Source organism: Protopterus annectens, chromosome 10.part0 (assembly GCF_019279795.1).
Source record: "Protopterus annectens isolate FY-2018-M chromosome 10.part0, PAN1.0, whole genome shotgun sequence".
In the NCBI taxonomy this organism is placed as follows: Eukaryota; Metazoa; Chordata; order Ceratodontiformes; family Protopteridae; genus Protopterus; species Protopterus annectens.
In genome coordinates, this window is record NC_056744.1 from 1003314015 (window position 1) to 1003327521 (window position 13507).

General features: G+C 38.3%; 1 long non-coding RNA gene across 1 annotated transcript in view; it reads left to right on the forward strand.

Annotated features, from left to right (window-relative positions):
- Nucleotides 1-1808: 1808 nt before the first annotated feature.
- Nucleotides 1809-13507, forward strand: part of LOC122812821 — a 107426-nt gene continuing 95727 nt past the window's right edge. The window contains exon 1 of the long non-coding RNA XR_006366581.1: nucleotides 1809-1964. This is a non-coding gene — a long non-coding RNA (uncharacterized LOC122812821). The remainder of the gene's footprint in view (nucleotides 1965-13507) is intronic.

Consider the following 13507-nt stretch of genomic DNA (forward strand, 5'->3'; position numbering starts at 1 on the left):
CCTGTCTAAGCATTAAAGATAGTGTTTCTATTAAAAAAAGCTTCCTTGATATAAAATCAGGTAGAATCAAGTGATATGTCTGAGTTTTATTCGGTTTGTGTTTATATTATATAATTGTTCAACTGTTTATTATCTGTCTGGCATACTTGTTTGTGCATCTGTTGATTATTTTGAACACATTACAATTGGTCTATTTTCATTCTGACTGGTACCTTTTTGCAACTCAATTGGCATATTCATTACATTAGCTAGTTTCTTGAGCATTTCTGAACTGTTCCTGTATACAACTCTATTCTTATGTTATGTCATTCTCTGACAACTTTTAGAGGCGAGTATGGCATCATTCTGAGAAATGTTTATAATGCCTGTCTGTCTCCCGGCTTTAGCATTTGAACATTACTTTGATATTTTCTATACTAGAACTCAGCCCCTATGAAGTTAGAATATGAATAATGGATTGCAGATTTGTTACTCTTATTTTACATTTGCACATATTTAGCTTAATAGTATTATGCCTTAATCTAGTCAGGCTTCACCCTCATAACCAAACCACGCCAACCATGAGTAAATCCAGCATTTCCCACACCCAGCCATGGGTTATTGTTATACTAAGCACTATGACACAACTGTGAGAAAAAAGCAAGCATTCTAAAATGTGAAGCCTGTCCCTGTCCCCACACTCATTTTGCAACATTCTGCTGTTCTAATTATGGAGAACTTACATCAGCTACCAGCATCATGCAACACAAAGGCACAATATTAAATCATCTGCCACACATAATACCACCTGTAACCCAAACAACAACAATACACTGCACACAAAACAAGGCATATTATTGCAAATTTACCATGTGTGCCATTGTACAGCCTGCCTTTGTTACTGTCCCAGTATTTACAGATGTAAATAAATGACATGGTCCCAGCTAAGTGTTTAACCATAAAAAACGTGGGCAACCAAAGTCTGGGGAAATCTGGACCTACAGTGTATCATTTTTAAGATCTAAGACTGAGACTGAGATGGTAGTTGAATGTCTGTCTAAGCCGTAAGTGCCACCATTCCTGTAGTGTGGCTGTAGGTTTTGTGCCAGTCATCTCAACAAGTAAACATGCACAAGGCAAAAAGCAAAAAAAAAAAAAATGATTTTGAAACATAAGAATGAAATAATTATTTTAAGAAAAGAAAAAAAAGATGTTAGCGATGTTTGCAAATGTTTCAAAAGGTAATGCCTCTAATTATGCAATCAAAAATGACAAAATGCATTCACCACCGAGCACAGCAGTGAACTAAAGGGGATACTTTGTTCATTCATTTTTGTAATAGATGCTTTTTTTTACTGTATAAGGTTGGAGAAGAGCAAGAATCTATCCTGGAATTCATTGGGTGTAAGAGAGTCAACTGATCTTAGAATACACACTACACTCACACTTATAGGCAGTTTGGAAGATTGTCAGTTCACCTACAGCATCTTCTTGGGATGTGGAAAGAAACCAAACACCCAGCAAATATTCATATAGACCCAGTGAGGATATACTACAAACTCTGCACAAAAGGCATCCCAGGCTAACAGGAGCATTTTGCATGGCATAAGCCATATTAAGCTGAAATTCTTTTCCATTTTTTTTTGTTATTTATTACCAGTTTTGATCAAGACTGCACTGAAAGTAAAGAAGTGCAGGTCACTGAATTAATGTAATATTGGACTGAAAATATCAAACATAATAGTGAAAGAGAGGGCCTTTCTGCATGTATTAAACATAGCAATTGAAATTATGTTTTCTTTTTTCTTTCTAGGGCAGTCCATAGCTTACTGGCCTCAGAGGTGACTCTCTTGCTTGCTGTCTCACCACTTTTCTATTCTTTCTTGGAGACCAGCATTGAAGTTGGCCATGTTTTAAGACTAGCAACAGGAGATGGACAGATTGTGGACAGAGTTGCTCAAAAACTTCACAAGAAAAACTTCAAGGTATGCAAATACTTCAGGGTGTAGTAAACCACGTAGTTCTGTGAAAGAAAAAGGAAGTTATGTCATGCCATGTTATACAAGGGAGAGTAGAATGATAATGTATATCATGACCTGTTATACAAGGGAGAGTACAATGATAATGTATATCATGACCTGTTATACAAGGGAGAGTAGAATAATAATATATATCATGACCTGTTATACAAGGGAGAGTAGAATGATAATATATATCATGACCTGTTATACAAGGGAGAGTAGAATGATAATGTATAGCATGACCTGTTATACAAGGGAGAGTAGAATGATAATGTATATCATGACCTGTTATACAAGGGAGAGTAGAATGATAATGAATATCGTGATCTGTTATACAAGGGAGAGTAGAATGATAATTTATATCATGACCTGTTATACAAGGGAGAGTAGAATGATAATGTATATCATGACCTGTTATACAAGGGAGAGTAGAATGATAATGTATATCATGACCTGTTATACAAGGGAGAGTAGAATGATAATGTATATCATGACCTGTTATACAAGGGAGAGTAGAATGATAATTTATATCATGACCTGTTATACAAGGGAGAGTAGAATGATAATTTATATCATGACCTGTTATACACGGGAGAGTAGAATGATAATGTATATCATGACCTGTTATACAAGGGAGAGTAGAATGATAATGTATATCATGACCTGTTATACAAGGGAGAGTAGAATGATAATGTATATCATGACCTGTTAGTTAGTGATGCTCTCCTATGATTCAGAAAGTTGGGACAATGATTATTTTCTTCATGTTAATGAAAGTAAGTTTAAAATAAGAATTATTTGTTTCCTTATATATTCTCAGTTCATATGGGACTAGGTTCCTAACTACTCCACAGCATACAAACACGCACGCATGTGCGCACACACACGCACACACACACACACACACACACACACACACACACACACACACGCACATATTTTATATACATAGTTTTTAATATATGTAATATCAATAGGCTGGTTAACTGTGCCACTAATTTCTAGCACTTCCTCAGTTTCAGCTTACATTGTAATACTACTGCACTGCTTACTTTGAATGCCATTTTCCCTGCTGTGCCAATTAATTTTCACCTAAGCAAATTCATAATAAGCCATTATGCCTTCATCTATGAATGTTAAAGGCTAGAAAGTGAACAAAGTAGGTCTGGATGAGAGTTAGTAGTCTCCCTCTCTTTTTCTTTCTCTTTGTCACTCATGTGCACATGTGCACACATACACACACACACACACACACACACACACACACACACACACACACACACACACACACACACACACATTGATTTAATTAATGTTCTTATTACAGCTCTATAATGGTGTAAATTATTCAGATAATTTGATAATTGATACTAATCCTTATATAGTCTATAATAATAATAATAATAATGATAATGACATCAATGTATAGCCTACAATATTTATAGAAAGTTTGCAACACTATTTTAATGACAATAATTACATTTAGTTTAATGGGAGAAGATCTACTTGAACACACTATTGTTTGTAGGTTATGTTATAACTACTTCCTTAAAACATTAGCTTTCCAAGATTTGATTATGATCTCTACAGATGTACATTACATTAACAATGATGCATTCTTCAGTTAGGATTTGTAGATCTTACTGAAAGTTTTATTGCTATTAAGGAGAAGCAATGAAAATGTTAGCTTAGGCCACTGGTAATGTTAACCTGGGTAACTGAAAGAATTACATTGATGTACCCCTAAAATATTTTCTTTGACTTTATTTGTAAATAATAAACTGCTGCCAGTTGTACTGGTGTAGAGCAATAAAGCTCTGACTATACCAGCTCTGTTGATGTATAGCAGTACAGCCCTGACTCCAATTCAGGTGACCCAAGGTTTGAGTAGCGGCATTGGCACCTGCTGGAGCTTGCAGGAGAGGTAGAAGAGTGATGGGGTTGTGTCTGCCCATCTTTCTTGGGGATAGGAGCAAGCCTTATGTCCAGGTCCACACAAAGTACACCAAGTCCCAGATGACACTGGATAGAGATGCTGGATGACCTCCTATTATAGGACTGGTTAGTCTGAGGGCTTATGTTACTTGTGGAAGTGAGTTCTAATCCCATGCTAAACCCATTGCAGTTCCTCCATTAGTACTTTCTGGGCATACTTAGGAAGGCCAAGAAGAACACCTCATCCATCTTTACATATGATGATCCCACTCCCAGTTCACCAATGTGCCAAGAATACATTAGCCACAGAGCTCACACTAGGGGAACAAAATGATTAGGGTAGTCTGTGGGAGTGGGCTGATGGTCAGCAGGAGATGCAGCAAAAACAGGAAAAAAAATTAAAAAATCTAAACTTTTAAATTATTATGTCTACCTGTTTTTAAAAACATTCTAGAAAGAAACCCTGGCGAAAGAGGCATGACAAATTCCTGAAAGGCTGTACCAGTGTCAGTGGCACAATAGCCAGTACACTGACCTTTAGTGAAGAAGGTTGTGGGTTCTATTCCCACACCAGTTAGATGGACTTTTGACACTACAGTGCAGCATAAGGGGGATGCTGTACTTCTGAGTCTGTTGTCCTTTGGATGAGATGTTAATCTGAGGCCTCATCTGTCTGAGTTAATGGTAGCTCAGGTGGATGTAAAAGATCCCATGGCACCTATCAAAAAGAGAAGAGGAAGTTTCATAATGCCCTGGCTGAATTTCCCCTAGTAGTATAAATACCACCTAGGATCTCCATTGAAAAGAGGTTACTAACTTAGTAGGACTAACTCAGTCAATAAAGAATAAATAAATAAATGAAAAAAAAAAATCCAGCGTAACACTTAGGCACATGCATTAAAGAAAGAATTATATCTGTGGTGGACCTTACAACCCATACCCACCTGATCTTAAAATGCAGCATAACCAGTGCTATGCAAGAATAATATAATATGGTACATGCAATCACATTCAAGATGGGAGGTAAACCATGGCTTATTGTGTGTTATACAGGAAAAAAGATAATCCTCAGCTGCGGCTGGTCAGTCTATGCTTGGAAGTATGTCATTACCTCAGGGAACATCATTTAGATTTAGATTTTACCTGACACCGTCACAGGTGTGTATCATAAGATATTTGTTTACTTTGGTTATGATTAGGTCCTTAGGTCCTTTGGAAGCAACTTAATGCACCAGCATCAAGTGATGCATTAGTAAATCTTCAGTAGTTTACTTCCTTTTGCACCATTTTTTTCATTTATAAGTCCTCTGATCTGTATAGACTGGAAATGATAATAACTTGTACCATACTGCATAACTTCACTGTCATATAGCTAAGGTTTAGCGTAATTTTTGATATAGTAAGCAATGATCAGTGTATATATTCTTAATTAGCCTTTTTATCATTTCCTGCTAAAGAAAAGTCCACACCTCACTTTTCAAATGTTCTGTGGTACTCTTGTCATATATCAATCATTCGAAACAGATGGCTGTACTGTTTGCAGTTATTTACTTTTTGGTCACTTTGCTTCAAAACTAGTCACCATTTAATAGACCCTCAGGAGAGGACCGTATCTTGCATTTTCATTTATGATACCCAACAGAGCTTTAATGTGAGAAATCAGAGTCAGGGTGTGTTTTTAAGCTGTCTGATGGCTCCAGTTCCATGATGCAGAGGCATGGAGCCTTGATTGGCTCTGGCTAGGCTTATAAATGCCTTAGGGCAGATAGCCTAGTATGAACCTATGAACCTATGAACCTATGATTGTACCCCTACTGATTCAGATAGTAGCCTGGACACTGGAAGATCTGGCTGGCTGGGCTTGTAGTGAGTGTCTAACTGCTGCTAAATCACTCATGCCCTGGGGTGGGATGTTGCTCAGTACGCAGTGCAGCAGATGCACAGTGTAGCACAGATGAAGAAATGAGAAATCAGGTGGATCACAGGTGACAGTGAAATAAGTAAAGTGACCAAAGATGTTTTTTGACATGTGCGCACGTGTGTGTGTGTGTGTGTGTGTGTGTGTGTGTGTGTGTGTGTGTGTGTGTGTATGCACGCATGTGTATGTAAATGGCCTTTGGAGCCTGCCTTGAAAGCAGCCGCAGTAATGGTACCATAATAAAGAGTAAAAGGATGGTTGTAGTGATCAAAAAAGTAGCAGTTGCAGTAATACAATGTAACTTTTTATTAATCCTGGGAGGCAAAGCAATATTCACAGTAGACAGCTTTGCAGTACTTTGCAGTGGGGTCTATCTGATACAGCTGTGTGTTAAAATACATTTTGTGTCTGACAAGCTGCTATTGTATTTTATTTTATTGCAGTAAAAAATGTGAGATGTGCACTGGCACAAATAAGCTGCAGTTTCTAAGTGTATTGTCTCTCTCTGCAGCTGAAAATGACCGATGGTTACTATCATCATCACTGTCAACAACAACCATCTTCTTTTTTCCCATTTTGTACGTGTGAACTTTTGCCATCTCTCTTGATTCAGTGCCACTTTCCTACTTTCTACAGAAGTCATGTTTGACTGTTTCAGTTCTTCTCTCACACAATCCACTTATCCATCCACCCATCTGTATGCTGGACACCTTCATTTCCTCTTGCTTTCTTCAAGTCTCTCCCAAATCTTTTTCACCAAATCTTCTGTTTTCATGCACATGTTTTTGAACCACTGTAATCTGTTCTCCTTGACTTCTCGGCAATTTGAACTAATCTGGTTTGTACTCTGATGTCCTTATTTCTTCATCCATCCCACAGTATGCATCTGTGCCTGAGCTACTTCATCAACATCACTTTTAGCTTCCTTAACTGCTTTGCCTTCACTGGCCAAGTTTCTTTACCTGATGTTTTCCCTGACCATTTTCATTAGTGTTGTTCTTATTTCTTCTAGGACGGGCTCCTCTTTCTCTTCCTCTTTCATTGTAGGCTATACTGAGTTAGTAAACCTTCTCTGAGGTTATCTTCATTCTGTCTTTGTAGGTTTAATGTGATTTCTGTGAAGCAAGGCGGTATACCTTACTCTAGCTACTGTTTGCGTGAAACGAATTTGAAAAATGATTGTTGCAGCCATTTTTTTCACAATCAGACATCTGAGGTGGGTGGGGGTTGCCTGTGGATGAAAGCACCTTATCTTCTTGTTCTTTGCTCATTTTAAACAATCATTAAACTGGATTTATAAGACTAGCCTTCATCTGGGTGAATGTACTGACTTCTCCCATAGGGTGCCACTACTCTGGTTTCAACATCTGTTTCACAGCCCATTTGCACACACACACACACACACACACACACACACACACACACATACACACACACACACACACACACACACACACACACACACACACACACACACACACACACACCAAAGCAAAGTTTTGCAAAGAACAGCTGTGTATCAAAAACCAATTTCCAAACACCAAAACCGGTTTCAAACCATAGAAGATATTTATTTATTATTTGTAGTTTGTTAACTTTGTAACTGGGCTAGTCCAAAGACCCTTTTCAGCCACAACCCCTGCTCAAAGGAAAGAATACATAAATTAAATTGACAATATGAAGTAATCCAGTTAAAGTAGAGGTATATAATAAAAATAAGCTCAGCAAACTATATAGATGCAGTTGCTATTATTTCATTATATTCATACTCTTTGATAATTAGTGTGTGTACAAAGAAACACAAGTGACTGCAGTGGTGGTGCTGCGGTAGCATTGTCGCCTCATAGCAAGACGTTGTCCCGTTTGATTCTCAGCTACAGCATCTTCTGTGTGGAGGCATATGTGAATGGGGCGTGCCTTCATTGAAGGTTGTGCGTCAGGGCTCGTAACCCGGTACGTAAAAATCCACTACCAATCATTAGCGGACCGGAGTTCCGCTGTGGCGACCCCTAACCAGGAAAAGCCGAAAGGCACAAACAAACAAAGAAACACAAGTAAATCTTAACTAACCTACCAGCATACTTAGGTAATGAAACTGTTACCCAAACTTGCATTGAAGTAGGAAGGGCAGTAGAAGGGCATAATTTTTTTCAGAAGGAAATGTTTACTAATGTAAGTACATTAATATTTCCATAACCAACTGACTTACCAACATTTGCATGTCATGAGGTGAAACCTCAGATTATGCTGTAGAAAACAAGTATTCATACTTGCATTTTAAGTAGTACATTTCAAGAGATATTGAGTGATTTTCATTATTACGGACAATGCTGCAGTAGCCTTAGGTGTGTGGATTGTGTCCCGTGGGTCTATATTACAAGACTGAATACGCATTCTTTCAGATGTGTCTTGGTCGAACATAAAAGGCAGAAAATGGAAAATATCGAAGTGGCTGTTAAGCAAATTCTTTCCCTAGGAAAGAATTTGCTTGGCCGGCACTGTTGTGCAGTCTCGGAGTTGGTATATTTAAGTAGGGGGGTGTGGGGGCAAAGCCCCCCCACTTAATGTAATGTTTGAAATTGTTTTTTGTTATTTTTTTTTTTGTTGTTGGGATGGCAATTTTTTTTTCCCCTTGGAAAAAAATCGCTGTTCTGACACTTCGACATTGTAAGCTTTCACTTACATAGGGTCAATTAATCACCGTTTGCTTTTTTAAGCATTCAGTGATCCAATATAGACCCTTGTCCTGAACAGGATTCAACAGCTGGCCAGCTTCAAAGGCACCTTCCACATGCCTGAATTGTTACTCAGCTCAGGTTGAGCTAAATAAGAAGAATGGTTTGGATGCTAAGCCTTTCAGAGCTTTCCTGTCATCAAAGAGCACACTTCTTGTGGCATTTCAAGGACTGAAGGTCAGCCAACACCTTTCACTGATGAGCAGATAAGTTTCTTTTACAGAAATAAAAACTTCTACATTTTAATTTTATGAAAGAAAATGAACTTCTGTGAAATTATTAATTTAACACTAAGAAAAAGTGCTTTTATTGACCATCAAGTGACATTTGGTAACTATTAAAAAGAGCACTATTCTTTACTTTTGTGGAAAAATGTTGTTAAAACTAATTTAAAACTACTTTTTTCTTTGGCAAAAGTTGTTTTATTTTACCTTTGTGAACTGGAGTAAGCTTCGAAAATGATTTTCAATGTTTTTTTTGTTTTTTTTGGGGGAAAATTAACTTGTATTACTACTTATCTGTTTTACTGTCTATTATTGCCAGACTTTCCAGAATTGCCAGACTTTCCAGAATCGGACATCTTTTTAAGCTTACCCATGAAACAACCCATTAGTTCATTGTTTATTCCTTCCTCCAGGCACAAAAAGAAGAAAATTAATAAACATCCTTTGCCACCAAAGCAGACTGCTATAGTCCCTTACCACAGATGGGTGAGCCCACTGTGGCCATTTCTGGTTCCTCAGACCATTCATCTTTTTTCTTGACTCCCTCTGGTATAGTCCCTACATCCACTATTGACCAGAGTTAGACATGTGGCTGTTGAAGTGCTCTTGTTGGGCAAGGGAGAACCACTCTTGGTTGGTCCTGGGAGAAGAAGCAGGGAAAACCTCTCTGCCTAGGCTGAATGCAGTGCTTATCCCTAGGGATGTTTTTTCTGGAAAAAATGGATTTGCTTCTTTAGAAATTCCTGTCAAAAAGAAGCAAAAATGTAGACATATATCCTTCTGTTTCAGATCACTTTTGTTCAGGAGACTTAAGCTTTTTGTTAAGAAAGTACCTTCTAAGTGCTTGTTTATTGTAATATTTAGGGACACATGAAAAATATGCATATTTGCATAATTAACAATAAAGTACAGTTGAGTAATTAAACTTACTATAATAGTGGATATTTGAATAATCACTGCTGCAGTAGCCTTAGTTATATGGGTTGTATCCACACAGGATACACCACCTGGCCAACAGCTTCCAAAGCTTCAAGGACCACTTCCATGCACTCAAACCATTAGTCAGCTCAAGATGAGCTGGAGAGAAAGAGTGATTTGAGTGTCAAGCCGTTCAGAGCTTTCAGAGAGACAGAGAGAGGGAAAAGGAGGATAAAGCCCTGAAAAGATCCATGCAAAGAATGTAAAATATATCTCCCCACCCTGGCAACAAAAGCATACAAAAATAATGGGGATTAAGTGAGGCAGGAAGTGGTACTTTAGCAGTGAGCATTTAAACAGCTACTGTTATGGTAAACTTACTAACACAAATGCACACAAATGCACTGTGTTCATCATTATGATCACTACTACAGTAGCATTAGCTATATGGGTAGATGGGTCTACTTTAGATCATTGAAACCCCTGATCATCAAAGACGACAGTCAAGATGAAAATAATCAAAACCCATTTTAGTGAAAGACTGGAGCAACAAAGATCTTCCCACTATAAGTAATCAGTCATCCAAAACATCACAAAACCTAAACCGCACCATCCCTAACCCTCCCAGGTGGGCGGCTATGCCCCCCACCCCCAACACCCCCCTTAACTAAATATACCAACTCCAAGATTGCACTACAATTGTAAAAAGGGTAAAGTTCACCTTGTCAGCCAACAGGTTACTTACTGTGGGAAGATCTTCATTGCTCCGGTCTTTCGCTGAAATGGGTTTTCATTATTTTCATCTTGACAATGTGTTCAATGATCTCATGTTTTGACGATCTGAAGGGGACCCGTGTAGATTGCCATAGCTTAGACAGACTAAGAGGAGGAAGGATGAGGGTCCGGGAGTCCCTGGAGAATGGTCCTAGCAAAGCCTGTCTTAGACCTGGAGAAGGAATCTAGTTTATATTGTTTTTTAAAAGTATACATAGTGGACCAAGATGCACCTTCTAGAATACTTCTAGTATCCAACCCTTTCCAAAAAGCTACAGATGAAGCCAAGACCTTGGTAGAATAAGCCTTGACTGTGCCTTGTTGTGATAGATATAACAAAAGGTAATAGTATGAGACAGCCATTTGGAAATAACCCATTTTGACACAGTTTTTCCTTTTGTCTTACCTTAAAAGTAATGAACAACAGATCAGAGTTCCAAAAAAGATTTTGTTCTGTCAAGATAATACCTGAGAGGTCTGCAAAGATCCAAGGTGTGGAATATCCTTTCTCCTTTTTAGGTTCTGGAATGAAGATGGGGAGATGGATAGATTGTCTGAAAGTAAACTTGAATATCACTTTTGGTGTGACTGAAGTATTAGTTCTTAAAGAAAACCCTATCTTTGTGGAAAATGAGATAAGGTTTACCCACCATAAGAGCTTGCAACTAAGATAATCTTCTTGCAGAGGTCAGAACAATCAGTAACACTGTTTTTTCATGTAAGGAACCTCAAGTCAGCCTAATGATCTGGTTCAAATGGAGCAAAAGTTAGTTTTGCCAACACAAAATTAAGATCCCAAGGAGGAGCAACCTGTTTTCAAGGAGGTTTGGTATGCAACACCACTCTCAAAAACATTGTCAAATGAGATCACACTGGAAAGGGGGATCCATGAGCAGGCATGCCAAAATGGCCACCAAATGGACCTTGATAGAGGAGTAAGATTGGCAAGAGGATAGCCACCCATACAGACAATGTCAAAGCAGAGAAACACTAGCCTTGAAAGGAGGCAGGTTCCTGTATTGACACTATCTAGAAAATCTTTTTCACCTACCCATATGTGATTTTCTAGTAGCAGGTTTATTTTAGCCTCCTTCAATTGTTACTGTACATCCTCAGAAAATAGGTGGCTAAAAGATATTAAGAGTCTGTCATCCAAGCTGTTAGGTGCAGTTGTTTGTGATTAGGATGTATCAAACACCCTTTGTGCTGTGTGAGTGTGTCCAATCTGTGGGGAAGCTTGGGGTAATTGCCTGTGGCCATTTTCAAAAGAAAGGAGAATGACTGTTGCCTTGGCCAGAAGGGAATCACCATAATGATCTTTTGGGGTGTCCTTCTGAATCTTCAGAATGACCCTGGATATTAGTGAAAATGTGGAAAAGCATGCAGGCCTGTAGAGTGAGACTGTGTCAAAAAGCTATATATGCTATTTGTGAATACATTATTACAATATTATGAAAGGATTGTTGATATGAATATTCAGGAGATCAAGACACTATGTTCAGATGTTAATAAATTTGAATCCTCACCGAAATATCAAGATAACATTAAAAAATTATCTAAAGAACTGACCGAACATGAAAAAATTGTTAAGGAACGTAAAATCAAAAAATTCCACAGGGATTTTTCTGATTACAAAAGGGGTCGACCTTTTGAGTTTAATCGAACTGTGAGATTTGCTGAAACTAATCAAGCAGGGTCAGGGCCCAACCGTACCAAAAAGAGACCTAGATCTATCCTTAAAAATAGGGATAGCTCTTATAACAGTACATCAGGGGATGAATCATCCTTTACAGATAGTGAAGGTGTCTCTGACAGGGGATCTCCTTATAGAAAGAAAAGTAATAAGAACATCCCTTTAGACGTGGCACAGGGCATAGGGGGGGCAGAAAGCATAAGAAAAGAACCACCGGATATTTCCCTGCAGGGTTTGATACACAACTTTCTGACGTAAGTGCAACTCAGGCATCTAATCAAAATGTTCTGAACCTTTCCAGGACTTAGTTATCACAAGAACAAACAGCTTTATTGAATAGGGGCCTTAACTATATACCTGCTTTTTTCTCACATGAATACCACATTATTCAGGATCTTCAGGTTTTTTGTCGCAATCTCAATTTGAAATTATTTTTTGCTCATGATCACTCTCAAAGATCAGATGATTTTAGGTTTGGTAGATCTGGGTTTCAACCACCCATGAATAAATATGTTTCGATCTTTATGGAATCTGTATGCAGGGATCTTCATTTTGAAAATTATGGCCACATTATGTTACAAAATAACCTCACTGAATTGGACAAGATGGCATTGGATCAACTACGTTACAACAAGGATATAGCGGTCCTCCCTGTTGACAAGGGGGGAGCGGTAGTCATACTTAATTTGGATGACTATATACAGGAAGGTCTGTTACAACTATCAGACAAGACTTGCTACATGCATATGCCTATAGACCCAACTCCAAATTTCAAACAGGAAATTGATTCTTTCCTAAATCTTGCCTGTGATGAAGGGATTATTACCAATAAATGTTTATCTTCTCTAATTGTGGCTGAACCTCGCAAACAGATTCTATACTTATTGCCTAAAATCCATAAATCATTAACCAAACCCCCTGGCAGACCCATTGTATCTGGGTCTGGATCATTGACGGAACCTTTATCAGCTTTTTTGACCAAATACCTTAAACCATTGTTGAACCTGGTCAGGGCCAGGCTAAAGGACACTACCCAATTTTTACAGATTATCCAGGAAACCCAGTTGGAACCAGGGTGGTTGATGTGCACCTTGGATGTCAAGGCTTTATACACTAGTATTCCTCATTGGGCAGGCCTACAATCTCTCCAATATTGGTTGAACAGGGCTAACCTTTATACACCAGGATTTAATACCTTACTGATCTGTTTGTCAGAACATGTTCTCATTAAAAATGTTTTTTACTTTCAAGGCCAGTGTTACTGGCAGCTGCAAGGCACAGCCATGGGAGCGTCTTTCGCTCCCATTTAC